General features: G+C 44.3%; 1 protein-coding gene across 5 annotated transcripts in view; it reads right to left on the bottom strand.

The window, feature by feature from the left end:
* The window catches only part of MBTD1 (mbt domain containing 1), a 1,870,500-nt gene that overhangs the window by 1,787,978 nt on the left and 58,646 nt on the right, over positions 1 to 23,876 (bottom strand). For 2 of the 5 annotated variants that reach the window (XM_069654914.1, XM_069654915.1), the window contains exon 2: positions 17,148 to 17,406. The exons of the other annotated variants lie outside the window; for them this stretch is intronic. The gene's annotated coding sequence lies outside the window, so the exon portion shown is untranslated. The remainder of the gene's footprint in view (positions 1 to 17,147; positions 17,407 to 23,876) is intronic. 5 annotated transcript variants of the gene reach the window in all.

The following is a 23,876-nucleotide window of genomic DNA, read 5'->3' on the forward strand; positions in this document are numbered from 1 at the left end:
GGCAGCTGAACATTCACGAACTTGGTAAAACAGAACTTAACCCACTGTTTACAATTGGACTGGAGTAAGGTGCCAAGTTGGGGACACCAATGTGTTCACGACATGAGTATTGGGAGGTGGGGGGGGGGAGACATGGGAAGGGCTCAATTGAGACACTATATCAGGTCGGGGGCGTGAAGTAATGGCCCCCACAGGTCGTTCAATGCAGGTCTGGTGCTACCAACCGGGCACAATCGGACGCCACCAACTGGGAAGGGCATACAAGGGGAGGGGGTCGTAGCAGCACCTCTAGTGATTCAAGGCACTCGATATAGGGTGGAATTCAATGGGAAAATGTAATACTGGTCACGCAACAAAAGCTATTTCCTCATAAGTACAAACAATGGCACTGCATGCTGATATAAGGGGGGGGGGGCTCCCGGAGGGTGGGGACGCTGAATGTTAAAGGGCTTAACTCGCCAACTGAAAGGTCACTCGTAGCTAGTGAATTCCGGAGAGCCAAAATAGACATTGTCCTACAACAGGAGACGAAATACGCTAAGGGGGAAGAACGGCAAATCCTGGGAAAACGTGCAGGGAGCGAGTTCTGGGGATCGGGACCATTTAGAAGGGGAGGTGTGGAAATCCTTGTCAGTAAAGGTATGGCAAAGTGAATGCGATGATTGCAACAATTTACTCCCCTAACACAGGACAGACTAGATTCCTTGCCAAAACGATTACTAAAATACTGCTAGAGGCATCAGGCCACATCATTCTAGGAGGTGACTTCAATCAGTGAGTGGGCAGACCCCATCAAGGATAGGAAACCTGGCAACCCTGATAAGAGAAACCAGACGAGGGGTGACTGTACAGAACTCACTGTAATGATGGAAACATACAAAATGATAGATGTGTGGAAGGACATTCACGCAGAGGACCAAGGTTATACCTTCTTTTCCACCCCACACAACACATACACTCGAATCGACTATATATACCTATCCAAAGATCTTGCTGATAGAACAACACACTAAGAGATAGCCCCAATCACGTGGTCAAACCATGATATGATACTAGCAGATATCATGTGGGAGAATCTACCGATCAAGGGGGGAAAATGGCACTGTAAGTCTCTGGAAACATGCAGTCTTCAAGACACAAATGGAGACTGAAATTAACAAATTGCTCAAAATAAACAATACTGGGGAGGTATCTAAGCAAGATGTCTGGGAAGCAGGGCAAGCCACTTGGAGAGGGATCCTGATTAGGGAAGGGGCGTCCAAGAAAAGAGAACGAAAGATTATCGAACACAGATTAAGAACCGATATCTTTCAACTGGAGGAGGAAATTAGGAGGGATACAGAGCTTGATCTTGACAAAATTAGCAAAGCTAAAAGGAAAAGGGAGGAAATTAAACTGTTGGAGCACGAGCAGATAGTGTGCAAACTCAGACTCCTGAAGCAAACATTTTATGAAAAAGGGGACAAGGCTCAAGGCTGATGCATTACTGGCCGGCAGGCTCAGAGAACAGAGAACTGAGCGGAGAGTAACTGAAATAATTGAGGCCAACCCTCCCGGGTCTGACACTCCCCCCTCCATCCCAGAATGTTTCGTTAACTTTTATGAGACCCTATACACCTCAGAAACTTACCCTGACCAATCAGAAACAGAGACCTACTTGTCCAAGATATCAAGACCAGACTCCGAGCTGCTAGAATCCCCTATATCCGAACAAGAAATCGAAGATGCAATAAAGAGGTTAACTGTAGGCAAATCCCCAGGCGAAGATGGCTACACAGCCGGACTCTACAAATCCTTTAGTACATACCTCACGGCATTTATGACCGAACTCTTTGACGAAATAATAGAAACCAGGAAAGCCCATGATTCCTTTGCCCGAGCACCGATTACAGCGATTGCCAAGGACGGAAGAGACCCCAGAAAATGTGGATCATATCGCCCCATCTGCCTACGCAACATAGATGCCAAAATCTACATGAGAGTGTTGGCTGCTAGGTTAGAGACACTAATGCCCCAACTCATACACCCCGATCAGGTTGGATCCATACTGGGGCGACAGGGAGCAGACACATTGTTCAAAACACTACACCTCATCCATACATCCCAGACCGTGCCCAATGAGCCTGCCCTTCTCTCACTAGACGCAGAGAAAGCCTTCGACAGGGTAGAGCGGGGATTCCTGAGAGCAGTTCTATGTAAAGTGGGTATAGAGCCAAGGTTTAGAAAGGGAATATAGGCGGTGTACATGTCCCCCAAGGCCTCCATATTTGTGAACAGAGGATATTCCAGATAATTCGAATTAGGACACGGAACACAAGGGTGCCCTCTCTCTGCAATCCTTTTCGCACTCTCCCTAGAACCCCTGGCACAGACAATGAGAGATGATCCCATGGTAGAAGGTATCCACTTAGGAGCGACGGAATACAAGCTAGCCCTCTATGCAGACGACATTCTTTTGCACATAACTAACCCCATGACATCCATTCCCCGAGCCCTCCTCCTACTAGAAGAGCATGGTCAACTCTCGGGGTTCAAGGTCAACAAAACAACATCTACCCCATTTCCTCTACAGGGACAGAAAGGAGAAAATGAAAGCAGGTTCTCCCCATTGGGCCTTAAGATTGAACACTCTGAATTAAAATATCTGGACATACAGATCACCAAAGACTTGGCCGACCTATACGAGGCCAATTTCCGCCCCCTCCTCCTGCGGTTCCGTGCCGATCTAGTTAGATGGAACAAGCCGACGATATATTGGTTGGGGCACCTTAAAATTCTATTAAAATGTTAAGTCTCCCCCGGTGGTTTTTGTACCCCTTTCAAAGGCTACACATTATGATACCAAAAAGCTTCTTTTCTGAGACCAAGAAAACAATCGTGAAATTCCTCTGGCAGGGGAAGAAAGCAGGAATTTCATATGACACCCCGACGCTTTCCAAAGACAAGGGTGGGGTAGGGCTCCCTGACCTAAGAAAATATTACTAAGCGACCCAGCTTTGCGTCCTGATCCCTCACCTACGTAACCATAAAGCCACCCAATTGGTCCACATGGACAATCTCTACCTATCACCGGCCACGGTTTCAGAATGGCTCTGGGCCCCCACAAGAAAAAGCTCCAAAACAGACTCAAAGGCCACCCAATACTGAGCACTTTATGGGACATCTGGAGAAAAGGTAAAGATATGACCACATGGCCATCTCCACTGAGCCACCTATGGTCCCCCGGAATCAACGACCACATCCCTAATGTAGAACGATTCCAAACATGGTAATCCAAATCATAGGCCTAGAGATGGTGGAGCAACTACAAAAAAGCGACTCATTCATTTCATTCCCAGAACTGACGGAGGCCCTAGGAATAGGCCCTCTGTCTACCTTCCAATACATACAGATAAAGGGTATTTTAACAAAGCAGTGTGGAAGACCAAGTTGAGGAGATAAATTACCCCCTTTGAAAAGCTATAAGACTCGTACGGAAATGAATGGTCTGATATCGGCGATGTACAAAGAACTGATAAAAGCAGGGGAAGGGACCACAGAACCGTTGAGAGGCAGATGGGAGAGGGACCCAGGTGAACAAATCAGTCCAGATGTATGGGGAATAATGTGCAAATCTGCAACACAAACATCCATATCAAATCGATACAAATTGCACGCAAACAAGCGGTTACATAGATAGCAATATGATCCTCTCAGGCTATCCAAAATGTTCTAAACAGCAAATCCAAGGTGTTGGCGGGAATGTGGTGAACAGCCTATTATTGGCACATGTGGTGGGGTTGCTCCCAACTAAAGGTATTCTGGGATGAGGTCTTGGGTTGGATCAAGGACAGAGATGGCATCTCTAGAGTGGCGGACCCTCACCTGATTTTGTTCGGTCTTGAGTATGACGATTGGAACAGGGTGAAATGTTTGGCCCCCCAGTTACTATTAGCCGCTCGTGCCATACTTGTAACAAAATGGAAATCCAAAACAGCTCAGAGTAAAAATGAATGGATTAATGTTGCCTCCAACATATGTGTAATGGAAATAACAACTTTGCTACACGGAAGATCATCACAATGCGAGGCTTTATGGATGGACTTCACAAATAAGCATCTCTCTAGTGAGCCAAAGTCCCAAACTGACTAATGCCCCAAGAATGCAAAGTAAACAATGTGACCTAATGGGTTATGAGCTGCGACAATGATCGCTTGCCCTACGGGAAATCCCCATAACCAGAAAACTGTAAACTCGATGCACACCGGAAGAACCTTTTGGCTGCTGGCTAGACCTAAGGGGGGGAGGGCAAAGGGAATGTCACGTTGAAAGAAAGCAGCGCGAGAACGTATATAAGTTTGAAATGTATGTAATTGATGATAGCAAACCTCCGATCTTGATCTGTATTCCTGTGTTCGTAAATGTTATGTAATGTGACTTGCAGTGAACAAAAAACTCAAAATCTACTTTACAAAAAAAATTTTTTTTACAGATTATAAAATGGAAGAGAACAAATGCACAGAGAACTTTATAGAGGAATATTAAACTGACATATGGAGTGACTTATACTTTGCCATAATATTAACCTCCATTATGCAACATGCTTTAGGAAATGAAAGAGCTGTGGAGGGGGTGGGAATTGGATTGGTAAACAACTCACTTGTCATTCGACATAATGTAAAGAAGCGAGTTGAATAGCAATCATTTTGGTAACGTTCAAGATCGGTCTGGAATTCAGTAAACCATATTTACAACCCATATCATCTATTACATGGAGCTTTTCTGATTCCAGAAGTAGAATTAGCTTAAGTATTTGGACTTGTCCCTACCAATACTAGGTGTCCCATCTGGTTACAGCTTGCACTGCACACGTGCATTCTATTCATTCTCTATGTGGGTGGTGCCCCTACTGCTGGGGTTATGCTGTACCTTTGCTAGGTCAGGGGTGCTTGTGTTGCTGAGGCGAATGCTGGGAATGTTCTTTGCAATAGGAGTGGACTGCTGAAGCCTGTACTGTTATTTATTTTATTGTTTGCTTGCTCGGAGCTTATACAACAAGAAAATACGGTTTCAAAGCACCCAGAGGGCATAGAGGGGGAAAGGGCGGGAAAGAAAATAAACACAATATTTGAGAGCAGGGGGTGGGGGTTGGGGGAGTAGAAGGGACAAACCTACTATGCCTTGTGAATATTCAGAACATGCAGCAAGGAAGAAGGCAGAGGGCGTAAGTGCTGGGGAGTCCCAGCTCATGGGTGAGCCACAGCTGAAGTTCTAGGAATGTTGAGTGGGTTCTAGGGTTCCGTCCTAAATTTGGTACGGAGATAGCATTGCTGTTAGTATATGATGAGTTGTTGAGGGTCGCTGACCAGGGCAAGCTTTCGCTTTTAGTGATGCTTGACCTGTCAGCCGCCTTCGACACGGTCAACCATGAGATCCTCTTTGAAAGAACGATTGGCAAAGTCTCAGAGCAGGCTATTTGGTGGTTAAGGTCTTTTTTGGAGGGACGTCAACAGTGTGTTAAACTGGGTGCCTTCACCTCAGCACCTAGTATGGTGGATTGTGGGGTCCCACAGGGTTCCTCACTGTCGGCACTTTTGTTTAACTTGTACGTTTGATTAGTAATGGAAATCCTGAGACGCCATGGAATTAGCTTCCAGTCCTACGTCGACAACACTCAAATTTTCATTACAATCGATAATGTTACAGAAACCATTATTACAATTGGTGAATGCCTTCAGGAAATTAGCCAATGCATGGCTTCTAATCAATTGCAACTGAATGCTTCCGAGACAGAATTCATTCTGGTTTGGTCCGGAACACCTCATGAGTACAATAAAAACTCAACCTCTTCCCAAGCTATTAGGAGTGGAACTTACATTCTCCACAAAGGTGACAAATTTTGGCTGCATCTGGCAAGATAATTTGGGTAGCGAAAGCCAGGTTGGAGCCAAAGTGAAAGCTATTTTTTATTCTCTATGGCTCCTACGGCAAACACTTCCCTATATTCCACAGGAAGATTATGCACAGGTAGCGGGTGCGCTTACAAATGCTCACCTGTACTACTGCAATAGTCAACTGGTGGGCATGCCAAAAAAACGAAATCAGCAGACTGCAAAGAGCGCAGAATTTTTATTTTATTCATTACATTTGTTACACGCCCAGACCCTGGGGTATCATGGCGTGGTTACAGACAGCTTAATAATTGGTCTTACAAGAAAGGAAAGGCTTGTAAAGGGAAAACAGGACGCATGTCAAGCAGACAACGCATCATACAGGTTAGGTACAATCAGGGTTGCTGATTTAGAAGGCTAATCATTGAGCTGGTACAGGAGAGTGACGGGAGTTAGTATTGGTTGAATAACCAAGTTTTCAATTGCTTTTTGAAACTAGGGAATGTGGTATCTTTTTTGATGTGGATAGGGAGATAGTTCCAGGGATGAGGTGCTAGTACACGGAAACACCTCCCCCTCCCCCTCCTGCGCTGATGTTGTTGTAGCGGGGAACCACTAGGTAGTGGTTGTCATTAGAACGTAATGTTCTGATACTTTCTTTTTTCTGTACTCCATTATTCAGATACATGGGTGCTTTTTTAGTCAGACATTTCTGTGTAATACATCGAGTTTTGAAGATTATTCTCGCTTCAATCGGTAGCCAGTGTGCATTTTTCCTAATCTGTGAGATGTGATCAGATTTTTTTTTATTCCTAATGCTGCTCTTAGAACTTTATTTTGCATAAGTTGCAATTTACTGATGTTAGCCTTAGAACTACCTAGCAAAAGTACATTGCAGTAATCCAATTTAGATATACCAACTCTCTGGCTAAGGTAAGGCAATTGGTTGGGGTCAGGAATTGGCGGTTTAATGCAATCAGTTTGGAAGTGTAAGCTGTGGATGAAGAGACGGTGCTGATGTATTTGGTCATTGTGAGGTTAGCGTTTAGGTGGACACCTAAGGTTTTGACTTGTTCGAGTACTGGGATTGGGGATCCGTCTAGGTTGATGGAGGCATAGTCTGGGTGAAGTGTGGTTATTTTAGTTGGGGATCCCACGATGAGAATTTCAGTTTTCTCATTGAAACAGACTGCTCAATGCCATCCAGTTTTAGATGATCATGTATATTGTATTAATGACTATGGTGTCCTGGTCGTAGTTGCCTGTGATGGGTATGAGGATCTGAGTGTCATCTGCAAAATTGGTATAGATGACACCCATGTCATCAAGGGCAGAGAAGAGGAGCTTGGTATAAGCATTGCAAAGTGTTGGGGAGAGGCATGAGCCCTGGGGTACTCCTATGGGTACTGGTATGGGGTCGTCAGCTTCCTTGCCTATGGCCACTCTAAGTACGTTCGGCCAGGAAGGATTTCACCCACTTTGTGGCATCATTGGAGAAGTTAAAGTCATTGGCTAGGGATGTACAGAGTTTATCATGGTCCACGCAGTCAAAAACTGCCGAGCAGGAGAATGCAGAGTTACCTGAATCTCTAATAGTGTCCATCTGGATTTTGAGGTCTAGGAGTGCCGTTTCCGTACTATGATTGGGCCTGAAACCTGATTGTCTGGTTACTAGCAGCTGGTTCTGTTCAAGGTGTGCTTTAATTTGTGTATAAGCTATTTTATCAATGATTTTGAGTAGGAAGGGGACCGTTGTTATAGGTCGGTAGTTGGTGGGTATTGTAGGGTCCAATGATGTTTTTTTTTTGCGGAGTGGGGTGACCCATGCTTTTTTGATGCTGGCTGGGACAGCATTAGTGTTCAAGGAGGAATTGACAAAGTTGGTAACGATAGGGGCGAGTGTGCTTGCGCAGGCCTTCACTAGTTTAGCTGAGACACTATCTCCTCTGCAGTTGGAAGCTTTGAGTTTGGTGATGGCGTTGAGTACTGTTTCTTGGGATACTGGGCTGAAGTGGAAGGGAGGCTTGAGTTTATCGCAGGAGGTTGGTGTCTACGGGGTTTTTGTCAGCTAGGAGTCGTCTTTTAGTGGCAATTTTGTTTTGCAATAATGTGATTTAGCGGATAGGGCGTCTTGAATAGTGGTGCACCATTCTTTGCTGGCCTTTTCTGAAGTGGAATTGGTTGTAGGGTTTTCTAATTCTCTAATGATAGAGAAGAGTTCGTTGGCATCAGACGGGGCATTGTTTATACGTGTATTGTACGCGTTGGCTTTGTGGAATATAATGTAATATAACGGCTGACTTGTAGATTTTATTAGAGTCCTTGTAGGCTTTGGCAGAGTCAGGGGTGGGATGTTTGTTGTGGGCATGTTCGAGAGAACGTTTGATTCTTCTTAAGGAGGCTAGTTCTTCATTGAACCAGCAGGTTTTACTTTTGACAGGGGCTACTTCATCAATTGTAAGGCTGAGGCAATTGTGGTGGTAGACTTAAATAACACTAGGATCTTCACTAGTGGCTAGGTTAGAAAGGAGGTTTTTTTTTAAGGGTGGGGTGAAGTTTTCTCCGTGAGCTTACTGGGATTTCTGGTTTCTATGGTGTCCATTAGTTAGAATGCAGCAGTCAGGTTGATCCACGGGCTTAAGAAAACTGCTCAGGTTTCATCTTTTCGCTGTCAACTCCGTTGGCTATCAGTTGAAGACTGCATAAAATACAAAATAACCTGCTTGATCTTCAGGTGTTTGAATAATATGGCACTGGATTACTTTAAGGACATGCTTCGACATTATCAAACATCTAGATGTCTACGCTCAAGTGACCAACCACTACTAACTATCCCCCCCCTCTACATTTGTTTCTAGAGGGGATAGAAGATTCTCTGTGTATGGTCCTAGACTTTGGAATAGTCTACCCATGGAAATGCAGAATTTAGACTCTCTGCTTAACTTTCGGAAGGTCCTAAAGAGCTTTTTGTTCAAATAAAATCTGGTCATTGGGTCATAACTAGAGTTCCATCCTGTTTTTGAATATACTCTGCTAGCTTTCTCAATGCAAGAAATACCATCTGTGCCAATATACGGTTAGGTCAGTTCTGAGCGTGTTACAAATGCCTCAAATCAAATCAAGTGCTACACGGACTGGAGCAGCGGGAGGTGTAAGGGCGAACCTCCAGGGCGTGCAGATGCAAGTGCTGTGGATAGACAGGTGCTGGGCAGAATTGGTGTGGGAGGTCAGGGCCCCGAGGATGAATAAGGTCACAGAACACTGATCGCAGAAACTGTGGGTAGCTTGCATTGCTGGGGCCCTTTATTTACCTGGTCAATGCATGGGAGCTGGCACAGCTCCATCACATTCCCGACGCCCAGATTATCCTCGAGGTGTCGGGTAATTATTCACAAGACACCAAGGGCCTGAATGGTGTTCATACGACCACCCAATCTTGGATTGCTGTAAATTCTCTTGCCCTCAAAGATCAGATAGAGCTGCTCATCGCCTCAGGCCTGTAATTCGAGACATTGGACCCACTCTACAAATGTTTTCAGATCATGGGTAGTGAGAATCCCATGGTTACATAGGTCGAGACTTTAGAAGTTTACCTGTATGCAGAATTCTCCATAAAACCTCATGTCTCTCAATTGCGCACCGCCTGTGGAAACATTACAAAGCTCATCAAATAAGGCCTTATTTGTCCTTTGGAAATAGATCTCTTTTTGCCACTGCTCTTGTTACCACTAGAATAGTCTCTTAATTAGAAAATCGCAAGCTCATCTACATTCCATTCACGATTAAAATGGTGTGCTTAGAGCCATTCATGGCCTGTTACAACGAGACCATGTTACTCCATTTAGACCCGCTTTCCATTGGCTCCCTATCAAGCAAAGACTTACCCACAAATTATTGTCACTAACATACAAATGTCAGACAGCCCTGGCTCCCCAATACTTAACTAACCGCCTACTAGTCGACCAGCCCAGGCGAAACGTGTTTTCTAGTGACAACCACAAGCTTTTGCAACCACGCTTTAAGTTGATTAAATTCAGTGGGGCAAGTTTCGATGTCCAGGCACCAAAAGAATAGAAATGTTCTTCCTCTTGCTTTGAGGATGTACTCCTCCCTGCTCAGAGTTAAAGTATCTCTCAAATGGCATCGGTTCAATTTGACACTGGGTCGAATAGAGCAGGCACCTTGGTCTTCCTGTCCCCCCTATTGTCTGATGGTCTAGCTGCTCGCTCATATGTTATTTGTGCGCCCCAAGGCCCATGGGCATGTAATAAAATTAACCAATAATAATACAGTTCCTGCTCTAGGAGAGTACTGGAGCTTGCACGGATACGGCCTACGACTGATCCGCTCTATGTGGGGTCATCGTGCACTGTTGAAACCCATGACATTCGTGTTCCGTTAAGGAAGTAAGTTCTACTGAGGTCCAAGGCATAACTATCAACATCAGGAAGGGTGCATTAACTCCTGCAGTCTATGCTGCACAATTTCTATGTAACCCTTTCCTCATCTGTTCTGCATGTGGTATTCTTCTACCCTTGTTTTACCTTACCCCCATTTAGCAATTCTACATGATAAAAGCTAGCAATGCTTTTTCTGTTAGTCTGAGGGAAGCGAACTTCACAGTGTTAGTGCTCATCTACTCCATTTGTAAGAGGGTTCTGGTGCGACTGCACCCTTTGCCATTTATCTGTGAACTGTGAGAGACACGTACTCTTCAGAAGACAACTGCTGCATCATAATGATTTCCAAACAACTATTGTGCATGCGTTGGCTCAATGTCACGTACTTTGTACTCTCTCTTGGTTCGATACTTAACATTTTTTACATTGTACAAATACAATGTTTTTGTTAATACTGGAGACCATCTATGAAGGTGTATGGTGTATTAACCATGGGACTGTATGTGTTGCTGCAGAAGCAATATTATTCAAAGGAGGACTTACGTAGTGCTAAAAAGTGTCTGCCCCAGCTTATAGTTGTCAACACACAATTTGGGCAAACACCTAGTGTCTAGTTTCGTGAAACACACTCTACACACATTTATAAGAAAAGTGATCATCCTTATCCCACATTCAAATCAATAGCCATGTAATTAAGAACAAAAGCGGACAGGGAATGTTGGTATATTTCCCTGCCTATGCTAGAACATTGCTAGTGGACGCTAATGTACCGCCTATCTAAGAGCGGATAGATTAAGAAATCCTCTGTCAATATATCTATGCGATGTCTAGTGTTCCCATGACAATTACACACATCACTTAACCTCATTGTCAACCTCCATCTCACAGCCCCTTTGAAACAAACATCACTTACTCATTGCTACCAAATTCAGAGCCCTGGCTGGGGTGTTCCGTGCATTTAGCCTAAGAAGTACAGATACTCGCCCTCCAGTCTTTACAGTCAGCAAATTGTACTCGATTTAAATAAACATCTATTAGGCAGAACGCAAAATTTGCACTCACTAATAGCCATGGACTAGTGATATTTAAATCTTGCCGCCTAATAAACGTGCCGTATGTAGATTTGAAGTAGCAAGTGACATTTATAGCGGGTAGTAGCAAGGAACTTGAATTTGAGCCCCCTTCCTATTGGTACTTTAGTAGATTGAAAACCAAAGTCCAGCTATTAAATTCAAAATGGCCTCCAAGACAGGTAAACAAGGTACACAAAGCAGCTTCTATTACAGGACTGAGCAATGGTTTAAAAGTAGTTAGGCCGGATATGCACTGTCCCGATAGAAATGAGTGTTATTTCTTAGCCTAGAATTGGCCTTTTAAAGTAGTAAGCACTTCATGATACATGTAACCAATCTGAGGCGGTTGTTCCTTCTCCGCTAGGCAGGAGACCATGATCATGGGGCCAGGAGGGTGAATCCACAGTACAGGAGTCCCCCTGGGGGTGGTGAATCGAGGGTGGATCACATGAGGAAGGATGCCCCTTATGGGATTGGGGATTACCGTTCTCAGAAAACACGGCATACCACCGCTTCAATACACCCATCCCCTTAACTAATGCTAAATCCTCCTTCCCCTCTCCTATGTGTTCTATTGTCAAGTCAGTCAACCTAATATACTTGACAGGACTAAAAACACCAGAGACATTACATATGGTTCTAATACAAGTACTGTGAAGTAGAGGATGACCAGGAGTCCGAGGATCACTCTAGAGGATTAGAGTGAGTGGGCTAGCTTTTCATCTTATGTTATTGGCCCAAAGCGATACCTCAATCCTGTGCGGAAGTTCAAAAGCAGCTCAGCTGAGACGCTGGGAGAGAGCTGTACTCAGAGGAGGAACTGCGGGAGCCATGCACCAGGCAAGCAGACGAGAGCGGAAAGGGAAGCAGTGAACGGAGGAGAATGAGAACCCAAATATGTTCCAGGACAGAAGGACTACTCTCAAGTCGAACCTCTGGCAGCCCTAGGCCCCAACAAAGCTCCCGAGAGAGAGAAAGCGCAGCCAGGAAGAGCCAGACAACGTCTGCAGGGCCGCTGCAGACCCCGCTGGCTACCCGAACGCTACTGGAGCCTCCAGAAGGGATGGAGCTGCTCAGGAAATGCTGATACCTGCACGGAAGAGAAAACCAGTACACGGGTTACCAGAGGGGTGCTAGAGGTCTGGGAGAAGCAAGGGGCGGGGGGGGGGGTGAAGCAGAGGGACTGGAACGAGTTTGCGAGTCTGGGGCCAGCACCCATATGGGTAGTCAAAGTATAAGGGTCTGGGACCCCGAGAATAACCAAGATCGAGAAAGAAGAATCGTATGCTTGGCAGGAGAGTGAACAAAGCAGGTACGATAATGATTTGAGAGTGTGTGGGTCACCCACACTCATATGAGAAGCTGAGATTAAGAAGGTCTGGGACCCCGACGGTAAAAGAACAAACAGAGTTGCATGCTTGGCGAGGACATTGCGAGTCTGGGACCTGCACCCATAGGAGAGACAAAAGCCTAAAGTAACGAAGAATAAAACGGTCTGGGAAACAGAGAGAAAGTGTCAGTTGTAAGGGATCATAAGGGATCAAAAGTAAGACTGATACAGTGGCATGCTGGTGTTGGATATAGACTTATTATCACAAAAGAAAAAGGGGTTTGGGAAAATCCTACTCATCGCTAAGAGGGGTTTCCATGCCTCAACAAAACTAAGGACCATCTGTGTCAGGATGTTTCTAATTCAAGAAAGTTGTGTGTCCAAAATCCTAAACTGACGGTCACACACTAAACTTAATAAAAAGGTGTAAAAAGGGACGTTTTTCTAGCTGTACACCGACAGCTTCTTTTATGCGTTCCAAACGTAAAGTTATAATGTGTAGAAAACAAAGATCAATAAAGATCCACCAGAAAAGGGGGCATTCGCATCGCCTAGATTCCTTCCGATTGTTCATGTCATACCTTTGAATGTTGCAAAGGCTCAAGGGAGGACGCCTCCTCCCCAGAGTTTTCTCGACTCACAACGTTCTTTACAATATCCAGTTTCTTGCTCTCTGGATCTCACTGGTCTTCCAAAAGGGGTATGGAACTTCCCACATTCAATTTTTTTATATTGGTAACGGTTAACTTTAGGCATTTATCTAGAAATTGTGAGAATTAACAAGAATGTTTCACAATAGAATATGCCTTGCACTTTAAGGCGTTAAATACCTCTGATATTCTACTGTAACTATGGTAATCTGTTATAATATGGCCGAAGACACATAAATTGGGGTTAGTACACGTACAAAGCTCGTCCTTTCTCCTGGTTGCCAATCTAACGTCGACCAGCTGACCGTGTTATGTACACTGTTGCACTACTTGCACTACTGCCGGCAGCGGTTCATTTAGAACATTAACTACCGCGGGTCAACTTTTACTAGCATCAGTCTGTGCTCATTTAGCAGAACGACAGGACGGTCGTTTCAGGAGTGAAATATATCAGGTGAGTAGACAACAGCTATGGCTAGGATACCCATAGAACAATGGAGAGCGCCCTCTTATTTTGTGTCTTAGTTATGTTTTTCTTTAAATGTTGAACAGAAATTCCTGGATCAGGTATTAATCTCTTTTCCAACTTGCGCACACTGTGGGTGTGTAGTGAGTCTTTGACTCAAATAACTCTAGTTTCTTTTCGTGTCTGCTAGTGCTTCATAATAGTGGATTTTCTGTAATTTCTGGAATACCACAAATGGTCCTTTCTTTGCATGGCATCGACATCACACAATTTTAATTGACACTCAAATCTCTTTTGTGAAATCAATCACTTCTAGAATAATTGGGGACTTTCCCTACACGCTGATGCACAATGGGCTATCACTATACACTAAGAGGTTAATAAGTTTGCACACTGGTACATAATGATGTTAACCAGCAACACCAGGGTGTATTTGTAGTAAATATCCCTCAACCTAATATTGGAGGCATCGTGTTCAGATCATAGCATAGAAACTGGGTTGTAAGGTCTATTGAAAACCACACTGATGACAATATTTGATATATAATCAATATGAAAACACAAATGATAGTTAATTCCTGACTTTTGTAACCTCTCCTGTTGAGATACTGAAGCATTATTATTTCTGAATTTTGTTGTAAATAATGCCTGAAGGGAGTTCGCTCCCGAAACGTGTTGTGTTTCGTATACCCTGTGAAATTGACATTAAAAAAAAAGTTGACTGAAAAATCAATAGTCATGTAATATGTTATTATGAAGAAACATGGATTTAGTTAATGAATTATTGGAATTGAACTTCATAATTGATTGCCAGATTTGTCAGGACAGATGTATGCAGGGGATGAGAGTCTCTATGACATTGGAGATCAATGGTCATATCTTATTCCAACCCACTTGTCAGGACAGGCGAAACCCCCACCCACTGCACCCAAATATCTGTACATTTGTATTTGTATAGCGTACCTGGCCCGAAAGCATCTGCATGCTATAAAAAAAAAAAAGACTGAAGAATTTGAAGTGCACTGCATTGTTATTTTTGCCTGGTCTACTCTTGCCGGGGTTTCACGTTCCAACTACTTGTGCCTAGTATACTCTCCTGTCAGGGCTTTCAGCTCACCATTCACCTTCTGTGGGCAACAAATGAGGCTGTTAACATAGTGGGTCACCGACCCTTTCTCAGCAATCTGTTTTTGTGTCAAACACTTCAGCTGCCTTATCTGGGCTTTCTCACGCTGTAAACGGTATGCAGAATTTGCCCTGAAGCACCCCGGTATCCCATTCGCCTTACCTGGCATTACCGGTCTTCACTGGCAGCTTCGGCATCCCTCGCGTGTCACAGTTTCCTTTTCTCTTTGCTTGCTGATTGGGAATGAGTCATCAGTTCCTTGGTCGCTGCTTTGCACTGAGGCAGTGAACCTTGCTCTTTCCGACTTTGCTGCATGCTGGTTTCATCAGCATCTTTGCACCTCTCCTCCCGTATCCCAACTAACCCTGGAAGCAGTCAGCCTCCTTTTCTGCTCACCTGTGCCATATTTGAATGTCCCGGCACGGATTTGCCTTTTCCAACGACTAGAGCGAAGCGTGGGCTCACCGCTTCCAGTCGGCCTCATTACTCCATCCCTCTTCCTCATCTCAGTACTAAAAAAGGGGTGTGGATTGGAAATACATGAGGATTCTTTGTCCACATCACAATAAACAATACAAGAGATCGTCTGGATCAAGGGGTTTTAGTTTGCCTCCCTGGAGATTGTTCTCCCCTACGTATTCCTCCCACAGAGAACCACTACCAGGTCAGAGTCGGGCACCTTCTACCTTTCCCTGGCCACATAAGGGACGCTTGCCATCAGGGAATAAGGCACAACTTTGCTAGATTCTTAACAGTCCATGTGAAAACAGTTGCTTGGCAGGAGAGTAAACCAAGCTGTTCAGAACATTGCGAGACTGGGACACATACCCACATGGGAGATCGAGAATAAGAGGTTCAAGAAGCCTGGAAGTGAAAAAGACTACTTAGAAGGAATTCTATGTTTGGTAGGGAAGTGTACCGAGTTGGTAGTATAAAAACAGTGAATCTGAGATGTATATCCTTGTGAATTACCTAGTGACATTTACCTAAGGAAATACGGGGCGCAGGTGCCCAAAAGGAAGGAACGTATAACTAGAAGGCGTGCAGGGGAAAGCAGTACAACCGTAGCCTAAAGTGTTACATTTGTGAACATTGTTTATTTCAACAGTTGTGAATACCCAAGAGACTGAGACCTTTTCTGTTGGTCGAAACTACAATGAACACTTTACTTGAAGACGGGATCATCCTTGCACAGTGGATTTAAGTTATTAGTGTTGGGGACAGAAGTAGGTTTTTGAGACACGACAGTGACAAACTTTAATTTTGGACAATTTCACCAGTTTTCCTTGAGGTAGGGGAACCCACTCTTAGCCTTAGGGATTGTAGGGAAGGCACGGTATCACAGGTATTGACACGGAAGCAACATATACAATTCGTAAAACCTTTATTGAAAATGTTGGGGATGGAAAAAGCTCCTCTTTTGCCCTATAAATAAGATGCAAGTAGTCTCAACCATCAAACAGTAAACAACAGTCCTAGTGAAGTCTGTCAAATCAAAATGACCTACGCTAACAAAAACCTAAAGCCTGCCCTATCTCTTGTACAAAAGAGTAAAAAGGAGAACGTATGCAAAAGGAAAAGAAAAAAAGAAAAAAAGTGTTCAAATGGTAATGTGGCTGAACCAGCTCTCCTCCCCAAGTTAGGCCTCACAGGGTAAGGCGATCCTTGTAGGCAGGATGACACACTCTGGCTCAGTTTCCAACACAGTTAAAAACCGTGGATCGAGGCTCGCTTGGCCACGTTAAAGTCTCTTGGACTTCAAAATGTACATTTCAACCAAAATATTCACAAAAGGTCCCCCTCTGCCAGGCTCAGACCTCTCACGATAAAGTTCAACACAAAGTTGCAAGGGGGGGCTCCCTTCCCCAAGCTTAACACACTTCGGGTCTCCTATCGGGCTCTGACCCCTTTCAGATGTCGAAGCCTTGCGAATGTGCGTGGTTGTCCAGGACCACTTCGACTAACGTTCACTGTTTTACTTTCACTCTTGCAGTTTGACTTTTTAGCTTCAAACAATGTACCTTTCACATAGACTTGGGCTACTTCCTTTCACCGGACCACTCCATTACTTATTATCGCTGATATTGCAGCTGTATTTTACTTTAAAGTTAATTCACAGGTCTGCCTTTCTTCTCGTCTCATCCACACGCGTGCATCCTTTACTTGTAATATCATGTTGCTACGTCATTTACTTTAACATACACCGGTCTCGCAGGTCGCTTGCCAACTCACCGGCTGTGTGCGCTTCTTTGTTTTGCGGTTTCCAATTTTAGAGTGAAGGTTAGTACCACAAGCTTGGCCTCGCCACCCAAACTCTGCCGTTCACTCGGGAGGGTCGCTGGCGTCCTTGAAACACAATACAATCTTCACTTGTGGGATCTGGCCTTCTCCACGGGTCTTTCGCAGTTTATCTGAGCCAACGACCCCCAGTAGGGAAGCCTTGGGGGTTTCAGCCCACTGCTCTCGTCCCTTGGTCCAACTTTGGTAAAACCTAAAAAAATAGGATGGGGTAGATGAACAAAAGAGGGGGGGAATACTGCGTCTCACCATCGGCTAGCTCATCCCCAACTCACCAAAGAACCCAAGTGATCCTCCCGCACTGGTCCACCCCCAGGAACTGGATCCAAAAGAGATGGCCGCATCCTGGCCACCTTGGTGAACTCCTGACGACTAGTGGGTGAGACACCCTTTGATTTCTCACAGGATAGAGAGGCATTTTTCCAACCCTTGATCGATAAAATGTTTCCACCCAAAAATATGCCACATTGAGTCCAAGCCTTACTTCTGCACCCTTACACATACTAGAACTCAATGTTTAATACGTTTATTCAAACTTTAACCAATTGGTGGACTGTAATCAATTACAATTGTTTTGATGTGTTATTTTTGGGCAATATTGATTAATCATATTTCCATCATATAACCAATTTGTTCCGAGCCTCAGGATGGTTAGTAAACACTGTCCCAAACTCCAGCAGACCCTTGTGCGATTAAGTAACAAACATGCCCAACTGCACATTGCATAAGTGTCCAAAGCATTGGTAGGGAAATTAAATCATCTTTTGCACAGAATCCAACACCAGTTACACAAAAAAAAAAAAAAAAAACACAGAAAGTACATGTTTGTTTCTATGAAGTAGCCATCACATCTATAAGTTGTGCTACATGCAGAGGACACCAAGACTCGATAATTCACTCGTGAAAGCAATGTTTGACAATTAGAAACCCACGATAAATAAGGGGCATATTCAGACAAAGGTAACCTAAGCATTTTATTGTTCATTATGTTAACGCTGTACCAAAACAATTATGTTTGCTTTCCAATTATAACAGTACTAGTTGTTCTTTGAGATTAACGTTATCTCGGATACATTAAACCAAAGAGGCAAAGAAACTTTATCTTTCTTGTACTATACTGCTGCTCTGTTGCTGAGCTTTAAAAATGGTTAAATAGCCTTCTCATTGAATCAAATTTCAATCCACAGTAAACAGAGGCTAAAAATAGGTTGGATGCGTACCTGTTCTTAGGTTATCTTTATCGGATGGTACATGCAATTTACTTCCAGATAAGCAAGTTAATTACCCTTTGTTAGCATACCCTTTGTAAACCCTGCATACCCTTCGTAAACCTTTCAAGAACTTCTGCTCTTATTTTGCTATATTTTCAAGGGTTGAAAGACTCATTAGTACTGCGGCATATTGAGTAATGTCATACAGTTCAACCTCTAATTCTCAAAGCTGTTAGCATGGAGTTTCCTCACAGGATATGGAGAGCTTCAGAATTCTTAAGTATGCCTGAATCATCATTGTGGCAATCCTACTATCTTGATCACTCCAAAGGAAGTCGAAGACATTAAAATTGTCATAACAGTGATCCATCCTTAGTAAATCACCCTTTGCTTAAAAAATATAAGTCCTGTCATGTGTTTCTATATACAGCAAAATCTGATTTGCATGCAATACTAAACATACACAATGTGGCTGGAGTGTGACGTAAATCGACACTGTATGCCAGAAGAAGCACCACTCTGCCAGACATAAATGAATACCTACAGTCATGCACATCAAAGGACTTTCCAGACTGTTAACCTACAAGTTAAATAAAAGTGACACAATGGCATAAACTTGTACTATTTGAACTGTAATATTTGGACTATACTATTTGAAAGATAAGGATCTTTCACCCAACCCAATATGAAAAGAATGCAGTTGGAATGCTATGTAGCTGCACAGTAATCCTCAAAGGCAACTTGGCTACTCCCTACACAAAAAGAACAAGCTAAGTATTCAACTTGTCAAAGACCAGCGACTAATCCATAAAGGACAGGTACAGAGGGTCCACACTGGTCTATAAATAGTTTAGCGATTGTTCCACTGTGCCCAAAGGGGAGCAAAACGCCAGTTGATTGTAAACAGGTTATGGTCTTCCATATACTCTGTGGCCTCACACACTTTCAGGGAGAGGGCACAGAGGAAGATAGGTAGGAGGATTTAGGGGATTGTTCATCGACCCTTGATAAACATGGGCCATAAAAAGCAAGTTAACAGTATAAAGGGCAAGACCCTTGACATCAGAACTACTAAGATTAGAGTCGACCAAAGAGTTGCCCATGAATCTGATACCATCCGATAAAGATCGCCTAAGAACAGGTACACAGGCCTATAATTATAAATGCAATCCCACATATACCAATCTTACTCGACAAAGCTGTCAAACTGTGAATGCTTCCTTCTGATGGACAAACATTTGCTTTTAGTTTATTTATAAAGGCACCTTCTCTGTAAACTGCCACTTTGAGACGCAACACGTGGAAAGGGGGGGAAGGGGGAACAAACTGATTTCAAAGCTGTAAGTCATTCATAATAAGTGCCATGGGAAGAGGGGGAGTGCTGGGGACATGGGGAAAGCCCAATTACAGACAGGTGGGTACATGTGGGTACCAAACAGAATAGGGAAAATGTGCAAGACAGGGAGTCCAACATTAGCTCCATTGCCTCTGTAAAGCCCACAAAAGCAATCAAACCAATTCTGTCCAATTAGGTACCAACTAGAGTAGGCCTCAAAGTAAGACGAGTAAGAAATGGTGTGCTTGGTGCATGAGGAGACGTGAGGGGGGAGAAGGGACTTAATGACTGTCTAGTAACTTGCAAATTTCAATTTCTACCCGTGCACTATGGCCTCCACAATGGTCTTCCACCAAGCCAGAGGCAGCCATTCTCCAAAATAGCCTAGTGTACCGACTTGAGAAATACAAGTGTATTTCTGATCCCATCGCTTTTACTGTTTGACATAACTAAAATGTTGTTGGACATATACAGGGATCGAAATTAAGATTGGATAAGCAGAAGCTGAAAGCAGCTCCGGGGTATCCAGCATTAACCAGTGACCAGGAGCTACCACAGAGGGGCAGGGAGCTATTACATAGCGTTCCGCAAATCAAACTTAATCATATACAAACATTTTGTCCATTATTCATGATCCCTTATGCATTTTAAGTTGTACTTAACTAAGTTAATTTGTATGCCTGGTTAGTAGATGGAAACCTTTTTACATCAGACAAATGGATTTTTAGTTAATTCATTTTGAACTTCAAAATAACGAATCAGTCAGGTTGTTTCTACTTCAAATACAGTCAATTATTAATGGGAGCAATACCTTGTCTGATGAATGTTTGAATACTAATTCGGGATCAAATCGTATACCATTTTAGGTAGGGTCTATTATGGATCAACACCAGATCTTGAGCATTTCTAAAGTTACTTTTTTAACATACTGGCTGAGGGAACAACGGTCAAAAACAGTGGGTGATAATTTTACAATCTAACTTCTAAACTCTGATCAATCTCTCTCCAACAGTCACAATGTCTTTTCTTTAATTAATTTGTATTTTTAATTTCATTAATTTCCATCATATTGCCAGAACAGGCTACAACATTAACTTTAACCATTGAATCGTTCACATAGTTATGATTATAGGAGAAGTGGGTGTGCTCCTGGTTATCTTGCTTCAAATTTCAGGATAAATAATCCTTCTAACACGGTAGTTAGTGCGATACAGGTTCGCTTTTATTAATGGTATTTGGAGCGGTTCTTCTCAATACAATGGTAAGTGTCTAGAACACTGTTCTGGCATTTGTGCACTAGCTCGGTCAGCCGACACGTGTTTCGACCCAGAGGGTCTTTCTCAAGGCTGAACAATATTCAAGAGTGCAAGGTGATGTGTGATAAATGACATTTTGTGACAAGCATGTTTAATTACATTGATTTAACGTGGTGGGTGATGTGAGGTGGTGGTTACAGATTAAAAGCATTACATGATTGTACATTCCATTCATGGTTGGATTAGTATAACAGTTGGAAAAAGAAAATGAAAAAGGGGGAGAGAGAACAGAGAGGTTAGCAAGAGGGGCAGGAGGGGGCGAGTGGTAGGATAAGATGGTGGAGAGGAGGGTGGTCCTCTTACCATGTAAGCAATGCTGCGATCCCCAAGTGGGGTTCTTGTCGTGTTTGTAGTGGCTGTCCTTAGGGCAGTCTGGCTCTTGTTGGGCTCTGAAAATAATTCATAGGGAAATTAGTGGTTTGAAGATGAATGGTGGATGGCTGTACCAATTGCAGTTTGGAGAGCCTAGTGAGAGCCCCTAGCAGACTCCCGTGCCGTTGTGGCTGATAAGTAGCTGGGAGTAATAATCGGATTGTGCCCAAAAACACTGTTCCCTGTTGGAATGGGCGTGTGCTCCGTGCGTTTGAGGCAGGCAACCTCCCCCTTGGTGAGCTGGGGGGGGGGGGGGGAGGGGGAAAGAGTAGTGCTTACCTGAGTAAGAGTGAATCTCGTGCTGGGTTGCTCCCTCCGGCTTGAGTGGGGAATGGAGTGCCGCCATGATAAAGTACTCGCGCATGCGCCAACCAGCCGATGTTTGACTGGCGGCGCATGTGCGAGTGTGTAGTGTCCCTGCGAACGCTACCGCGCGTGCGCAAATATGTAGTGTCCCTGTGGACGCATCAGGATAAGGGAACATATGAACCGTATACATTCACAAGATCCAAAACTACCACTGGCCAATCACTGGCAGAAGAATCACCAGATGGATGACAAAAGCGAGATAAGGTTCATTGGACTGAAAATTGTCTGGCTGGGCCCAAGAGGAGGCGACAGAATCCAAAAACTCAGAAGAGAAGAAGCGCGACTAATCTGCCACTTCAGATGTATTAAAAATGGTTTAAACAAAGATCACGACCTCAATGTCTTTCTGTAACCTTCTCAATCCACCCCTTTTCTGCCCCCACTCTGACACACTCCTATGGGCCTATACGCCGCCCTCACACCGCCATGGAATGGACCAGGCCTTTGGCCCCAACAACGAGTACGACCAGACCTCTCTGACATCATCATCATCATCATCATCCTTAGCCACGACGGACCCTCCGGAAGGCAAGATGCTTATGTCACACCTCGCAATGGACCCCCACCCCCAGCCACTTAGGACCGGACCAGAGCCACCATAGGCTCTTCACCTTAACTATAAGGACCAACCATTTCCCACCAACTCAAGGTGGATCACCACCTTGACTCGGCCCCTTCCACTGCAAGACAGACCGCTATCAACCATCCATCTGGGCTTCTCCCAGCACGTCCAACTAGCGTGGACTCCAGTTATCAACAACCATACACTTTTTAGGACCCCCCTACGGCCTTTTTCAGCCGGGACCCCTCCACACACCATGGCCCCACATGGGCAATTCCAGCCAGTTTACCCTCCGATACCCACAAGAGACACACTCACAAACACAATGAGGATCTCCCTCATTTTAGTAACAAGCAACTTAGCATTACAGATTCCCAGAGTTTGATCCCCACCCCAATTGCTCTCACAGGGCCCTCTGTCCCAACAGGCACCCCCCTTTTTATCAGGCACCGCCACTGTTCAGACATACACCAATTCGTGCACACGCACGATTGCGTCCACAGGGACACTACATATTCGCGCACGCGCGGTAGCGTCCACATGGACACTACACACTCGCACATGCGCCGCCAGTCAAACATCGGCTGGTTGGCGCATGCGCGAGTACTTAATCATGGCGGCACTCCATTCCCCACTGAAGCCGCAGGGAGCAACCCAGCACGAGATTCACTCGTACTCAGGTAAGCACTACTTCCACCCCCCCCCCCCCAGCTCACCAAGGGGGGGGTTGCCTGCCTCAAACGCACGGACCACACGCCCATTCCAACAGGGAACGGCGTTTTTGGGCACAATCTGATTATTACTCCCAGCTACTTATCAGCCACAACGGCACGGGAGTCTGTTAGGGGCTCTCACTATGCTCTCCAAACTGCAATTGTTACAGCCATCCACCGTTCATCTTCAAACCACTAATTTCCCTATGAATTATTTTCAGAGCCCAACAAGAGCCAGACTGCCCTAAGGACAGCCACTACAAACACGACAAAGACCCCACTTGGGGATCGCAGCATTGCTTACATGGTAAGAGGACCACCCTCCTCTCCACCATCTTATCCTACCACTCGCCCCCTCCTGCCCCTCTTGCTAACCTCTCTCCCCCTTTTTCATTTTCTTTTTCCAACTGTTATACTAATCCAACCATGAATGGAATGTACAATCATGTAAAGCTTTTAATCTGTAACCACCACCTCACATCACCCAACACGTTAAATCAATGTAATTAAACATGCTTGTCACAAAATGTCATTTATCACACATCACCTTGCACTCTTGAATATTGTTCAGCCTTGAGAAAGACCCTCTGGGTCGAAACACGTGTCGGCTGACCAAGCTAGTGCACAAATGCCAGAAGTGTTCTAGACACTCACCATTGTATTGAGAAGAACCGCTCCAAATACCATTAATAAAAGCGAACCTGTATTGCACTAACTACCGTGTTAGAAGGATTATTTATCCCGAAATTTGAAGCAAGATAACCAGGAGCAAACCCACTTCTTC

Source organism: Ambystoma mexicanum, chromosome 3q (genome assembly GCF_040938575.1).
Source record: "Ambystoma mexicanum isolate Mex_15411 chromosome 3q, UKY_AmexF1_1, whole genome shotgun sequence".
NCBI lineage: Eukaryota > Metazoa > Chordata > Amphibia > Caudata > Ambystomatidae > Ambystoma > Ambystoma mexicanum.